Below are 15,912 nucleotides of genomic sequence, written 5' to 3' on the forward strand. Positions count from 1 at the left end.
GACAGGTGCCATTTCTTCTTTTCTGCCAAACGAAAGATCGGAAGAAGTACCTGATTTATCTGGGGCAATCTCGAGCCCTGACGATTGAGACATCTGACTACCACCGAGTTGTCCAGAGTCAGACGAATGTGGATCGAGGGAGGCGGGGAGAGTGTCTTCAGGGTGAGAAGAACCGCCATGGCCCCCAAGATATTGATGTGAAACGTCTTGAATAGGGGAGACCATGTTCCTTGAACCTGTTGTTGGTGGGAGTGACCTCCCCAACCCTCCAGTGAAGCGTCCGTGTGGATGTTGATCGATGGAGGCGGGTGTTGAGGAGGGATGGACCTTTTCAGGGCCTTTGCTTCTGACCACGGCTTTAAAAGTGAGCGAAGTCTGTTTGGATGCCGTCTCTTGAGGTCTCTTCGAGCGATGGATGCGAAACGTCTCCAGACTCCCGCGGCATCCTTTAGCTGTGCGCGAAGCACTGGGTCTGTCACAGAGGCGAACTGTAGAGAGCCGAGAACTTGTTCCTGCTGTCGTCTTGAGATCCGTTTGCATTTTAGAAGTCTTCTGACACACCCTGCTATTTCCTTCCTTTTCTTCTTTGGGATGGAAACGCGGTGTGACTGAAGATCCCAATGGATTCCCAACCATTGGAACTTCTGAGCTGGAGAGAGGCGAGATTTCTCGGTGTTTATCTTGAATCCCAGATGCTCTAGGAACTGGGTGACTTTGTTGCAGGCTCTTACACAATCTTCGGGCGATGTCGCCCAGACTAACCAGTCGTCTAGGTAGGCCATCACTTGGACGCCCTGAAGACGGAGCTGTTGGACGATGGCGTCTGCCAGCTTGGTGAAGATCCATGGAGCCACGTTGAGCCTGAAGGGCATGGCCCTGAAGGCGTAACTTTTCCTTTGGAGTCAAAATCCTAGGAAGGAGGAAGCGTAATGATTCATTGGAATGTGCCAGTAGGCATCCGCCAGGTCTATGGAGACCGTGTAGGCCCTTTGAGGCAGAAGGGTCCTTATTTGTTGCAGAGTCAGCATCTTGAATTTGTTGTTCTCAATGAACTTGTTGAGAGGGGATAAGTCTAGAATGACTCTGAGTTTGTCGGAGTCTTTCTTGGGAACGCAAAATAGTCTCCCTTGGAACCTGGTTGACTTTACCCTCCTGATCACCTTCTTGTTCAAGAGTTCTAGGACATATTCTTCCAAGAGGGGGGTTGACTGTTGGAAGAATTGCTGGAAGGCTGGGGGTGGTTAAGTCCAGCTCCAGCCTAGTCCCTTCTTGACGATGCTGTGTGCCCAGGGATTGAAGGTCCAACGATCGTGGAATTGGCGGAGTCTTCCTCCCACCGGAAGCACTTCATTGCTTCTGGTGTCCCGAGGGTTTGCCACCTCAGCCGCTAGCTCCCCTGCCTCCTCTGCCTCTGGAGGGACGGCAAGAAGAATCTCTGCCGGAGCCTCTGCTTGAGCCCCTACCTCTGGGACGAAAGGTAGTAGAGTGTTGCTCGTACGCAGGGATGAAGACCGGTGACTGCGACACCACTGGTTGGGGGACCAACTGAAAGGTCTGTTGTGGCTGTGTGGCCACTTGGGGAGTAGCGGTACCCGGAAACTGTCGTCTCTGTTGACGTTGCTGGGGTTTCGGCTTCTGAGGTTTCCTCTTAGGCTAAGGGCCATCATCCTGAGAGGATTTCCTCTTTCTTGATATGCCCCACTTGTGGAGAAGGTTCCTATTCTGCGTGGTGGCTTTGTCTACAATCCCTCTCACCAGAGAAGATGGGAAGAGATACTTACCCCAGATATTGGAGGAAATCAGCCTCCGGGGTTCGTGTTTCGCCGTCGCGTTGGCGAACACGAATTCACGACAGGCTCTGCGAGCCCTAGTGAAGCTATATAGGTCCTTTGTCACTGTTGCCAAGTGCGATTTGGCTAGGACCATATAAAAGTCCGGGACTCTTGTATCCCCGGCCATAAGTTCCAGCTGTACCTGGTGGGACAGCGACGCGGCAAGCCTCTCCTTCGTATCCTGTTCCCTACGAAGGAGGTGATCATTTAGCCTTAGGAGGTCCTCATTAAATTGACGACCGGCTACGTCAGGCTCTAGTTTCCATACCGTGAAGGCTGACTGGATGTCTTTCCAGTGCCTATCATCGGGAGGAACAGTAATAGAGAAGGTTCTGCAATCCTCCAGTGCAGGGCAAAGTTTCCCTTCCTCCACTGCCTTTAAGACCGCTGTGAAGGCCTTTTCGATGAAGGGAAGGTCACAGCATTTGGCGCAACGAAGGTTAGATGCTTCTTTCTAAGCGCCGGCATCTTGGAGTTGGTGAAACCCCTACTCTTCACCCCCTGGGCTAACAGAGCTTGGGCCTTCGCGAGATCAAACACGATAACCTCCTTCGGTTCAGTCTCTTCTTTTGAGGCTGGTTCGGACCTGAGCCGGACGTAACATTCCGGATAAGCCTCGAAATTCGGGAAGAATTCCACTTCTTCCAGCAAGATAGAGCCAACCCTTTCACTGATGTAGATTTTGCCAGTTGCAATTGGCATATGCTCGGCATATCTCCATGGGTTAGCTTCCGAGCAAGTGGGGAGGTCCTTAACCGAAATCCGTTTCGGTTGTTTAAGACTAACGAGAGTCGTCCGGAATTGCTCCTGGGTTTCTCGTAGCTTTCTTTCCATGAGGGCTTCAAGCATCTTGAAGACATCCCGAGTGGCCGATGGAAGAGGGTCCGGGGTGGCAGAAATCGAAGGAACAGGTTCCTCGGACGGTGCAGGAGTTGCTGCGGGAGTAGGAGCGGGAGCGACCTCGGTCTCCGAATCAGGGTATTCCAGCTGATCTTCCTCGTAGTCGAGTTCCTCGCCCATGAGGTTCTTCTCCATCTCTTCTGACACTTCCGACATATGTTCCACGTTATCGGAATATAGATGGCACTCATGCATGGACTGGGCCATGACAACATCAGGTTCCACCACGATCTGGACGGTGGGGATCTGATCACGGGGGACCACAGAGTCTTTCGATGCCTTTAGGAAAAGCAAGGCCCTCAAGTCTTCGTTGGGAAAATACGGTCCGATGGCGTTCTTCTGGAAGCCACGCACCCATTTGCGTAGCTTCTCTCTAGCGTTGTCCCTTGCCTCCGCAGAAGGAGGATCGTCGAACGCCTCGACCAAACGACTCTTGCAGACTGTGCAGTTCTGTGGGTCCCAATACTTCAGGTCGCCTTTCTTGGCGGTGCAGGGGGCGTGGGTCCGGCACGCCTTGTGCCCGTAGAAGTCCGGGTGCTTCACCCCGCAGAAGTTGCTCTCACACTTCATATACTCCTCCTGTAAAAGAAAGAGAACATGAGTACATGGAAGGCATAAGAATGACTTACATTACTCTAAAATTAAGATAACTTAATCTAAATTTTTAAACATTAAATTAATAGCAAGGCATTTTAATGCTTGAGAATAATGAGCGGGAAAAGAAGTAGATAGACACATACTTGTGAATCCCGCCCAGTCGGTTACCGTAACATCTGTAGGCAATTTCTTTTGTGGCCGAAGGTCACAATAAGGGAATCCACATGGATAAGCTGAGCTAAGCTTCTAACAGAAATTGCCCGCAGAGTGTAGCAGGGTCTGAGACCACTCAGATCCCTGGAGTAGAGGGGCTATAGGAGAAACCCCTTATTGAATGTAGGTTCCGGCAATCGACTGCACTAAGATACACAGAGTATGCTGGAATATTGTAATGTGCAATCAAAAAGCATAGCCACAATCTTGGATGGTAAGACAATACCTATATATAAAAGTGGCCAAGCCATCTGGCTGCAGTATTTTGACTGTCAGCATGTTGCCGGCAGGCATGGAAGGGGTGCATGTCCCTTAACGTCTCAGGAGGGTGCCAGCAGATCGACGGTACGCCGAAGGCCGGTCGTGCAGGGTGGAAGGCATCAAGACAGACACACTGAGTATCTAAAGTATAATACCATCGTGGCGACCGCCGGCACAGCGGAGGGGTCGTCGGCAGGGGGCGGCCGGTCCAGCAGCCGAAGGCTGATGGCATGGTGAGCTTTGGATCAATTCATAAGATAGATATGTATATGGTTGTATACCTAGACTGCTGGCAATCAATGCCGCCATGCCGGTGGCCGACTTCGAAAGTCGGCCGGCTGTTACTAGGTAAGATGAGGGGTGAGACGTCGGCTGTATGTCGACGGAAGGCGGCAGCCTCCGGCACACTTAAGGCTGACGTCCTAGAGGGGGGAGGCATCTTATGAAAGAATGTCACCTGAGGTAGTGGTGGCTATCGCCGGCAGTAGAGGCGGCAAGGGACCGGCACCAGGATAGAAAGAGAGAATGGTAAGGAGGGATGAAAGGGGTAAGATCCCATAACCCTCCAACATCCCTCCGGAGAGAGTGCACTCATGATAGGAGTGGATACTCCTAGCATCCAGCGGCAGGGAGCCGGCAGTCGGCCAGGTGCCTGGGGTAACCCAAGGGAGGGATAGAGGGCACTCAAGAGGGGGGAATCCCCCGCCGGCCAGACCGCCGCCGGCAACCACCCCCATAGAACGCTATGAAGGGTATGTGTACCAGAGCGGCCAGCTCAGCAGGAGAACAATGTTAGCCCTACCATTCCACCCAAGGGAGGAGCCGTAGGACTAAGGACAGATGTGTGTAGGCAAGCCTACACCAAAAGGATAGGTGGGGAGGGGGAAGAAAGGGTCTTTCTATAAAGGCCACCAAGGTAAGGGAGAACGCTCCCTAACCTAGGTTAGGTAGCCCAGAATGAGAACGGTACAGGAGTACCGTCTCAAACTATAATAGGGCAGAGTCAACCCCCAGAGCTTAACCTAGAGAAGGAGGGCTAACTTCTAGGCTAGGAAAGCTTGAAAGACACATCGCAAGTTGCAGGGATGAAGGAGTAACCCAACCAGGTGCAACTGAGGAAGGGCAGAGCCCTTCCTTATTTCTCGGTCACGACCCTAAGGGAGGGTCATTCCCTTAGGGTAGGCAGAGAAGCGATAAATACTCTGTTTATAGACAAATTTCCCCTATATAGAAGGGGAAGCAAGACTACACATTAGGTTAGGATGGAATGATACACAATCAACACAGTCCCCTATATGGTCCCCGAAGGCGAAAACACTTACATCACAGTTAATAGTATGTTTAATAATGCCACAATATTCATAACTTAACCTAGGAACACTGGTATATATCATGCATGAAAACAAGCACTAGGCTGTCCAGCCTAGGGGCTAAGCTAGCGATCTAGTATGGGGTCGATCGTGTCTGATGAGCGCTAAAACACGATATAAGTATTTCCTAGCAATGAAGACTAAATAACTAATAATATTAATTAGTTAAATGACCGGAGAGGACTGTTCTGGCTAACTAAATAAAGCATGTAACATGAAAAGCGACGCCATAAAATGGTGCGTCCGGTATCGGCACAGCTCTGCCACAAAACACAATATTTTACGAAAAGTAGAAGTTACTTAACGGCTAGAGCTTATTTAAACAATACTGGGACCTGGTACTCAACTTTCCAGAAGAAGGCGAGGCTGAAGGTAGTGACATAACGGCGATGTAAGCTGATGAAAAAAGCACTTAGGGAAAATCCAACTTAAGCAAAGAGCTACAGGCAAAAGGATTAGGACGGACGTGACGTCATTTAGCAATGCCGCCCGTTTGTTTACGTCTCGAGTACCAAAAGCAGCCACGGATGAGTGTAACTGTGGAACGGCTCCCCAGTTATTCTCCACCTTTCCATATCGAAGTGTTAACTCTATATGGGGTGCAGATAGCTATGTGGCGTGTTAATACATGCGTCCCCTGTTGATATACGATATCTTAGAGGGAAACCTTTAGGGTACTCGCACCAGAAGTTAGAATTCTGTGATAACCTTTAGTTTAATTCTCTGGGAATATCCACTGTAGTTAAATATACCCTAGGAAGCTACTGAAGTAACCTTCCATCAGGACATCACGGTTTGAGCCCAAATATATATATATATATATATATATATATATATATATATATATATATATATATATATATATATATATATATATATATATATATATATATATATATATATATATATATATATACAAAATATTAGTTATATTTTGTTTTTTCTAACTTTTATATTTTAAATTGTTCTACAAAAATAATATAATCCATATAAAATTTCATATTTTTTGTAGATAGTGGTTTCATTTAACTTCATTAAAGGCCATTATTACCTTACAGTAGCTGTAATGCCTTTTAGCTCGCCTAACCAGCTAGTTTAACTATTTACTGCCGAAGAATTGCCCTTTTACAGAATAGTGTTGGAATCTTCAGGAGAGGTGAAAGTTTTCCTTTTCTTGAGAGTTGCGTAATTCAAGCAGTGGAAGACCAGACTCTGTCCTACAATGAAGTGCACACTAAGCATTTTTGAAGATATCAGCTCTTTCGAGCAAGACGGACTTCGTCGCCGCTGTGATTATTTATATTTTTGGGCTCAAGCTATGTCGTCCTGATGGAAGGTTCCTTCAGTAGCTTCCTTTGGATATATATGACTACCATAATATTCCCAGAGAACTAAACTAAAGGTTTTCACAGAATTCTAACTTCTGGAGTGAGTACTCTAAGGGTTTCCCTTTAGAATATCGTATATCAACAGGGGACGCATGCATTAACACGTCACATGGCCATTTGCACCCCACTTAGCGTTTACGCTTCGAGGGGGAAATGTGGCGAGGTAACTGAGGTGCCGTTCCAAAGTTACCCTACCTTCGTCACTGTTACGATAGTCGCAACATAAACAAACCGAGGCCATACTTGTGTGACGTCACGTCCGTCTCCATTCTGTTCTTGGTAGTTCCATACACCGTTTGTTTGTTCCCAGTGATAGGATTTTATCTTGTGCATCCTTCACCATGTCTCAACCTTCTGCTTTGCCTTCTTCTGGAAAGTTGAGTACCACATTCCTGTATTCTTTAAATAAGCTCTGGCCGTAGAGTAACGATTTTTTACGCTAAAATCTTGTGTTTTGTGGCCGAGCTGTGCCTTGCCCAGAGGCGCCATCTTACGGCGCTGCTGTTCGCCTTGCATGCGTTATTTAGGTAGCCAGAACAGCCTTCCCCGGCCTTATAACTAATTAATATCATTAGTTATTTAGTCTTCATTATTAGGAATATGTTATATTATGCCGATGGTAGTCTTAGGCGCTCTTAGTTAACCGACCCCATACTAGTCTTTCAGCCTAGCATAGTCCGCAGCCTAGTGTTCATCTTTACTTCTGCATGTTATAATAGTGTTCCTTGTGTTATATTACTGAAGATATAGGCAATTTTACACATACAAGACTCAGTGCTGCACATATTTTTGCATTCGAGGGACCATACAAGGGACTGTGCCTGGTCCATCGATGTTACACCCAACCCAACGTTGGGACCCTTGTATGCTTCCTTATCTCCCCTATTACCTTAGGGTAACCTCCCTCTGGGTAGTCTTGCTATTCTTAGCCCCTTACCCGGAAAATTTCAGGTAGGTTAGGCTAGGTAGTTCTTCCCTCTTCCCTTCCATAGAACCCCAGAGTACCTATCGTTCATCCCAGTCCACCCCTAGGGAACGCCTTTCCCTTTGGGTATCGACTGAGACTGAAGGTGGAAGGGCCTAGCCCTTCCGACAAGACTGCTCTTGGCTGGGACACGTCCCTTCCTCCTGTGGAATAGCGATATGCATCCCCAGCCATACCTAATCTAGGAAGAGATCTCCGGGTTTAGGTTAGGCCTTGGGGGATTCTGTTTTATTATAGTTTAGGACAGTACACCAGTTCTGTTCCTACTCTGAGCTAACCTACCCTAAGGTTGGAGAGCGCTTCTCTTCTGCCTGGGTAGTAGAGAAAACAGATTCCCCCACCCTTTGGGAGCTTTAGGGTCACGACCCCTTCTGCCCCTTCACCCCCCTAACCCCACTCCATCCCTTTGTGTCGGCTTGCCTTCACACCCCTGTCCGCTGTCCTACAATTCCCCCTCAGGGAGAATTGTAGGTTAAGCTGTGCTCTCCTGCTTGGCTGGCCATTCTGCTACACTTCCCCCTCATAGGCGAACTATGGGGTAGTGTTAACGGCCGCTCTGCCGGCAGAAGATCCCCCCCCCAACCCCCCTGTCTAGAGTGTTCTCTGATCCTCCCTTGGATTACCATAGGCACCCAGCCGTCTTTCGCCTCCCTGCCGTCGGATGATAGGTATATTCCGCCCCCCCACCCCTCCCCTATCATGAGTACAATCCTTCCGGAGGGAAGCCGGTTGGTTATCGGACATTACCCTTCCTCCTTCCCTCCTTATCTTTCTCTCTTCTATCATGGTGCCGGTCCACTGCCACCTCTGCCTGCCGGTGACCGCCGCCGGCACCCCAGGTGACTTCCTATTTCCTAGGATGTTCCTATCTGAGGATTACCTAAGGCAACATCCTGCCAGCTGCCGGGGACCCGTCCCTTGCCGCCACAAGCCGCCAGCACCCCAGGTGACCTTCCTACTTCATAAGATGTTCCTATCTGAGGACCACCTATGGCGTCAGCCTGCCAGCTTCCGGGGACCGCCGCACCTTGCTGCCGCTGCCGGAGGCCGCCGCCCCTTGCCGCTGCTGCCGCCAGCTTCTCAGACACCTTCCATCTTATGTACCCAGTTAGGTTCACCAACGCCGACAGCCTGCCTGCTGCCGGAGGCCACCGCCTCGCCGGTGACCTGTCGCCGACCTGTCGCCGTGCCGGTGGTCGCCCCTATAGGTGTTTCCTACCTCTTTGCTGCTCAGTGTGTAGCCTTGATGGATTCACCCTGCCGGACCAGGCCTCCGGCTTACCGCCGGGTTGCCGGCGACGCTCTTGTGGCTTCCAGGGACAAGCACCCCTTCCCCCCCGGCTGCCTGCCCCGTGCCGGTAGTCGACCTATACATCCATATAGCCAGACTGATCTTCTTTGCTGTTTCATACCCTGAAGACAGTGTCTGAACTGTATGATTGTACAATACAATGTTTCCAGCATACTCGTGCTTCTCAGTGCAGTCTCTTACCGGGACCTTCCCAAAAATTGAGGGGTTTATCCTATTTTCCCCCTCTTTTCTCTAGGTTCTGAAGGATTTCAGACCTTCTCCACTCTGTAGACAATTCCTTTATAAGGAAGCCTAGTCTGGCTCCCCAATAGGGATACCATTCCCTCGCCCTAGAACCTCAGGTCCTATGAAATTGCCGGCAGAAAAGGTCGCAGTACCTGGCTGGGCGGAATTCACGAGTATGTGTCTTCCTACTTTTTTTCTAGCTCACCTATCCAGAGCTCACATAACACACGGAACTACAGATTAAGGAATCTTAATTTTAAGAGTAATGTAAGACATGACTCTGTTTTCCCTGTACTTATGTTCTCTTTCTTTTACAGGAGTACCTGAATTGTGAGAGCCCCTTCTGCTCGGTTCGCCGCCCGGACTTTTATGGGCATAGGGCGTGTCGGACCCACGCCCCCTGTACTGCAAAGAAGGGCCACTTAAAATATTGCGATCCAGTGTCCTGCCCTATCTGCAAAGGCCTCCTTGATGAGGGGTTTGACAACCCCCCGTCCGCAGAGGCCAGGGACAATGCTCGAGAGAAACTGCGCAGGTGGGTGCGCGGTTTCCAGAAAAACGCTGCTGGGCCGTATCTCCCAGCGAGAAGATGAGGGCCAAGCTTTTCCCGAAAGTGTTGACAGATTCTGTGATCCTCCAGGATCAGATCCCCTTTGTTCAACTGACCGTCGAACCAGACATCGAGACTACGCTTGGCAAGTGTCGTGTAGACGAAGTGGAGAAGATGTCGGACGTGTCCGACAACACCGAGAGGACCCTCATGGGCGAGGATCTGAAGGAAGAAGAGGATCAGGTGAAATACCCTGATTCCGGCAGCTTTTGTAGTGGTCGAGGAGCCAGGCCCCTCTACCTCTGCTGCATCGCAGCCCCTGCTGCCGGCCACCGAAGATGCCATTTGGGTATTGGTGGCTTTAATGGACGAGAAGCTTAACAAGCATTCTGCAGAGATTACAAGTCGTTTGATGGGATGGAAGCAACCGAAAAAGATCTCAGTTAAGGACCTTCCTTCCTGCTCGGAGTCTATCCCCTGGAGGTACGCCGAGCATATGTCAATTACAACTGCCAAAATATCTATCAACGACAAGTTAGGGTCTATCCTTTTGGAAGAAGTGGAATTCTTACCTAACTTCAAGGCTTACCCGGACTGTTACGTCCGACTTAGGTCCGAACCGGCCTCCAAGCAGGAGACTGAGCCCAAAGAGGTGATCGTTTTCCATCACTCAAAAGCCCAAGCCTTACTGGCAGAATGCCTGAAGAGCCGTGGTTTTACCAACTCAAAAATGCCGGCTCTGAGCAAGAAGCACCCTTCCTTCCTTGCTCCCTCTTCCGCATCCTTTCCCTTCGTGGAAAAGCCCTTCCATGCGGTCATGAAGGGGGTGGAGGAAGGAAAACCCTTCCCTACCCTGGAGGAGTGTAAGCCTCTCTCCCTCGCCCTTCCCCCCGACGACAAGTTCGGGAAAGATATCCAGTTTACCTTCACGGCTGGGAAGCTGGAACCTGTCGTGGCTGGACGTCAGTTCAATGAGGACCTCCCGAAGCAGAATGACCACCTTTTTCGTCGGGAGCAAGAGACCAAGGAGTGACTAGCTGCCTCCCTGTCTCACCAGATTCAGCTCGAGGTCATGGCCGGGGACGTTAGAGTCCCAGACCTCTGTATGGTTCTTGCCAAGACACACCTAGTGACTGTAATGAAGGACCTGTACAGCTTCATCAGGGCCAGAAGAACCTGCAGAGAGTTCATGTTTGCCAACGCGGCAGTAAAACACGAACCCCGGAGACTAATCTCCTCCAACATCGGGGGTAAGCATCTCTTTCCATCTGCTCTGGTGAAAGAGATCGTCGACAAAGCCGCCTCTGAGAATTGGAACCTTCTCAACAAGTGGGGCATGTCACGCAAGAGGAAATCCTCTCAGGAAGAAGGCCCTCAGCCTAAGAGGAAATCCTCCAAACCAAGACCCCAGCAGCGCCAACAAAAACGCCAGTTTCCGGCTCCCGCTACTCTCCAAGTGGTCGCTCAGCCGCAACAGACCTTTCTGTTGGTCCCCCAACCAGTGGTGTCACAATCACCGGTCTTCACCCCTGCCTACGAACGACAGTCCTCTACCTTTCATCCCAGAGGTAGAGGCTCCGGCAGAGACTCCTCGCGCCACCCCTCCAGGGGCAGAGGAGGAAGGGGAGCTAGCGGCCAAGGTGGCAAGCCCTCGGGAAACCAGAAGCAATGAAGTGCTTCCAGTGGGAGGAAGACTCCGCCATTTTCAGGATCGCTGGACCTTCGATCCTTGGGCACACAGCATCATCAAGAAGGGACTGGGTTGGAGCTGGACACAACCACTCCCAACCTTCCACCAATTCTTTCAGCCATCAACCCCCCTCTTGTAAGAATATGTCCTAAAACTCTTGAACAAGAAGTTGATCAAGAGGGTAAAGTCCACCAGGTTCAGGGGAAGACTGTTTTGTGTTCCCAAGAAGGACTCAGACAAACTCAGAGTCATTCTCGACTTGTCACCCCTCAACAAGTTCATTGCGAACAATAAATTCAAGATGCTGACTCTTCAACAAATGAGAGCCCTACTGCCTCACAAGGCCTACACGGTCTCAATAGACCTGGCGGATGCCTACTGGCACATCCCAAAGAACCACCACACGTACTCCTACCTAGGATTCCGTCTCCATAGAAGAAGCTACGCCTTCAGAGCCATGCCCTTCGGGCTCAATGTGGCTCCGAGAATCTTCACCAAGCTAGCAGACACGATCGTCCACCAGCTACGCCTTCAAGGCATCCAAGTAATGGCCTACCTCGACGACTGGCTGGTCTGGTCGACTTCGCCAGAAAAATGTTTGAAAGCTTGCAGCAAAGTGACCCAGTTCCTGGAATATCTGAGACGACAGCAGGAGCAAGTTCTCGGCTCACTACAATTCGCCTCAGTGACAAACCCAGTGCTACAAGCACAGCTAAAGGATGCATCAGGACTCTGGAGACGAAACGCATCCGTCGCTCGAAGAGATCTCAAGAGACCCCTACCGAACAGGCTTCGCTCCCTGCTAAGCCCGTGGTCAGAAGCAAGGACCTTGAAAAGATCCATCCCTCTCCAACCTCCACCTCCATCGCTCAACATCCACACGGACGCTTCTCTGGAGGGTTGGGGGGGCCACTCCCATCAACGGCAAGTTCAAGGAACATGGTCTGCCCTATTCAAGACGTTTCACATCAACATCTTGGAGGCCATGGCGGTTCTTCTCATCCGTCTAACTCTGGACAGCTCGGTAGTAGTCATATGTCTCAATCGTCAGGGCTCGAGATTGCCCCACTTAAATCAGGCGCTATTGCCCATCTTCCGCCTAGTGGACAGGAAAAAGTGGTACCTGTCTGCAGTTCACCTACAAGGATTCCGCAACGTGACCGCGGATGCTCTATCGAGGACAAGACTCATTGAGTCGGAATGGTCCCTAGACGCAAGATCATTCTCCTTCATCTCTCGTCAAGTCCCAGAACTACAGATCGACCTCTTCGCGACGAGCGACAAGTAACTTCCTCGATATGTGGCCCTTTACGAGGACCCCAAAGCGGAAGCAGTGGACTCCATGTCCCTTGACTGGAACAGATGGTCCAAGATTTACCTGTTCCCTCCACTCAACCTTCTGCTGAAAGTCCTCTCCAAACTGAGAACCTTCAAAGGGACAGCTGCCCTAGTGGCTTCCAAGTGGCCCCGGAGCAATTGGTTTCCCCTAGTCCTGGAGCTACAGCCCAAGCTGATCCCTCTGCCGTGCCCAGTTCTCTCCCAACAGGTGCAGAATTCGACTGTCTTCACTTCATCAAAGAAAGTCAAGGATCTTCATATCATGATTTTCTCTCCCTAGCCGTGAAGAAAAGGTTTGGGATCATGAAGAAAAGTTTGGACTTCCTAGAGGAATACAAAACAAAGTCTACCAGAAGGCAATATGAATCATCCTGGAAGAAGTGGGTATCCTTCGTCAAGGCAAAAAATCCTACGGAAATCTCCATAGATTTTTGCACGTCCTTCTTTATTCACCTTCATGGATAAGGCTTGGCAGCCAATACGATTTCCACTTGACCAGACCACTTCAATACGCCTTCCAAATAGATTTATCCAGCAAAATCTTCAATAAACTCCCGAAGGCATGTGCTAGACTCCGTCCAGCACCTCCACCAAAACCCATTACCTGGTCCTGGATAAGGTGCTTTATTTTGCCTCTAGCCAGGACAATGATTCTTACCCTCTGAAAGACTTGATTCAAAAAGTAATCTTCCTTTTTGCTCTCGCCTCGGGAGCCAGAGTCAGTGAAATAGTGGTATTATCAAGAGAAGAGGGCCAGATACAGTTCGCCGACACGGGGGAACTTATCCTCTTCCCCGACCCCACGTTTCTCGCTAAAAATGAACTTCCCACCAAAAGATGGGGCCCTTGGAGAATCTGCCCTCTGAAGGAAGTTGTCTCTCTATGCCCTGTGGAGAGTCTTAAGGTCTATCTTTGTAGAACTTCTGACTTTGGTGGAGGATAGCTTTTCAAAGGAGTAACGTTGGGCAGTGACCTGTCACTAAAACTATTTAGAGCGAAAATCACCCACTTTATTCGCAGAGCGGATCCTTGAAGTACACCCGCAGGTCACGATCCCAGGAAAGTCGCCTCTTCCCTAAATTTCTTCCAAGGAATGGACTTCGAAAGCCTCCGATCCTTCACAGGCTGGAAGTCCCCTTGAGTGTTCTTCAAACACTATTTGAAGCAGGTGCAAGAAGTCAAGAGATTCGTGGTGGCAGCAGGTAGCGTTATGAAACCTGCTGTTTAGTGCTGCATAGGACAGTGAGTTTTTCAGGACCTTAACTCAAACGGGTGCCTGTGTTGACCCTAGTGCGATACATAGTGATTTCAAGGGACACAAATGTGTCACTAATGGACTGTCCTTTACCAAGGTGAAATGTCATAGATTCTTACACGTGTGCCACATGTTGTCAGACATGAAGTGTATTATGATTTAAAAGACTGGCATTCCTCTGGAACTAATATTACAGGAAAGATTGTTTCCCTTTCAGATTCTGCATCACCGTCCTATTTACTATATCTATGTCTATTATCGTATTTTATTATTGTACATAATTTTCCATATTTCCATGTAAATTTCAAATAAAATATTTATTTTATTTACCATATGCATCTCATTTTGCTCCTATTTTTTACATGAAAATATATTGCTGTTCTTGTTTTATTGAACCTACCCTAGAGTTTATTATGATTAGTATACCTACTATCTTATATACACTCACCTAATGGTATAAATTTGTTCCTACACAAATATTTACCCTTCTGATCTGTCTTGAGACCGGCACAATTTCTTATCCAGGTGAGTCTTTCCTTGTCAGATTACTTCGAGATATTCCTCTTGTCCTACTAGGACCTTCCACGCTGGGGGGGGGGGGGGGGAGGGATGCCAGGTCAGTGTAATGCCTCTGGTAGTGATATTTAACGGAGATGTCATGGTCTCTTTGGTCACCAGACCACGGGAATGTTAATCGGAGTACAAGGCACTTGAAATGGGAATAAATCCATGATACATTAATTCTCTAGTACACTTCCATCAGGACGACATGGCTTGAGCCCCAAAAACGGATTTTGAGCAAAGCAAAAAATCTATTTTTGGGTGAGATGGCCATGTCGTCCTGATGGACCCGCCCAACTGTTCCAGTTCAGCCTGCCAGGCCCCTCCCTGCTGTATTGCATCGCGGAGGCTGGTAGTGAGCTAGAACGGAATGAGGACGGACGTGACGTCACACAAGTATGGCGTCGGTTTGTTTACGTTGCGAGTATCGTAACAGTGAGGAAGGTAGGGTAACTTTGGAATGGCACCTCAGTTACCTCGCCACATTTTCCCCTCGAAGCGTAAATGCTAGGTGGGGTGCAGATGGCCATGTGACGTGTTAATGCATGCGTCCCCTATTAATATACAATATTCTAAAGGGGAACCCTTAGAGTACTCTCTTCAGAAGTTAGAATTCTGTGAAAACCTTTAGTTTAATTCTCTGGGAATATTATGGTAGTCATATATATCCAAAGGAAGCTACTGAAGGAACCTTCCATCAGGACGACATGGCCATCTCACCCAAAAATAGATTTTTCGCTTCGCTCAAAATCCGTTTATTTGGCAACACTTTTAGGATGATTTACCGTGAGTAAATAGTTCATGGGACCCAGATCAGGACGGAGACTTTATTGGATAACATCGCAGACGAACAGCTTGCCGGTGAATATAAGATGCAGGTTAGCTAATTGTAAGGTTACCCGGCCTTATTTATTGGTGTGTTTTATATTCCTCAACCATAATTCATTTTTTAAATCCTGCTAATATTATTTTTTTAGAACGTTGGATTAACCTATTTCTTTGGTTACAGTGTATACCATATTTATTAGCAAAATTATCGTGGCTGGGCTGAGTGATAATTGTCGTTGTCTTGGTGAGATTTGTAAATTGAGTGTTTTTTGTTTAAGTTTGGGATCTTGAGACTTTTATAATTTAAGTGTGATATTTTTGGATGATTTGACAAGTTTGGTTTACGTTTTTTGTAGTGAATTTTTCTCGTTCTATGTGCAGGTGACGCGGAATTGTCCGTTTCTGGGTGCACTTCTTATAACGTCCTAATTTGGAAGTGCAACGGATGTCTCCCTTATTGTTTTTGTTCCAATACCAAGACGAAGTGTACTTTGGTGAGCTTATTTGTTGAGGTGCTGAAGCGATGTATTATGAAATATAGACTATTCTTTTATATCTCTTGCATATTTTTTACTCCATTAGACTTCAAAAAGAGGATAGTATATAA

This window comes from Palaemon carinicauda, chromosome 31 (genome assembly GCF_036898095.1).
Source record: "Palaemon carinicauda isolate YSFRI2023 chromosome 31, ASM3689809v2, whole genome shotgun sequence".
Classification (NCBI taxonomy): domain Eukaryota; kingdom Metazoa; phylum Arthropoda; class Malacostraca; order Decapoda; family Palaemonidae; genus Palaemon; species Palaemon carinicauda.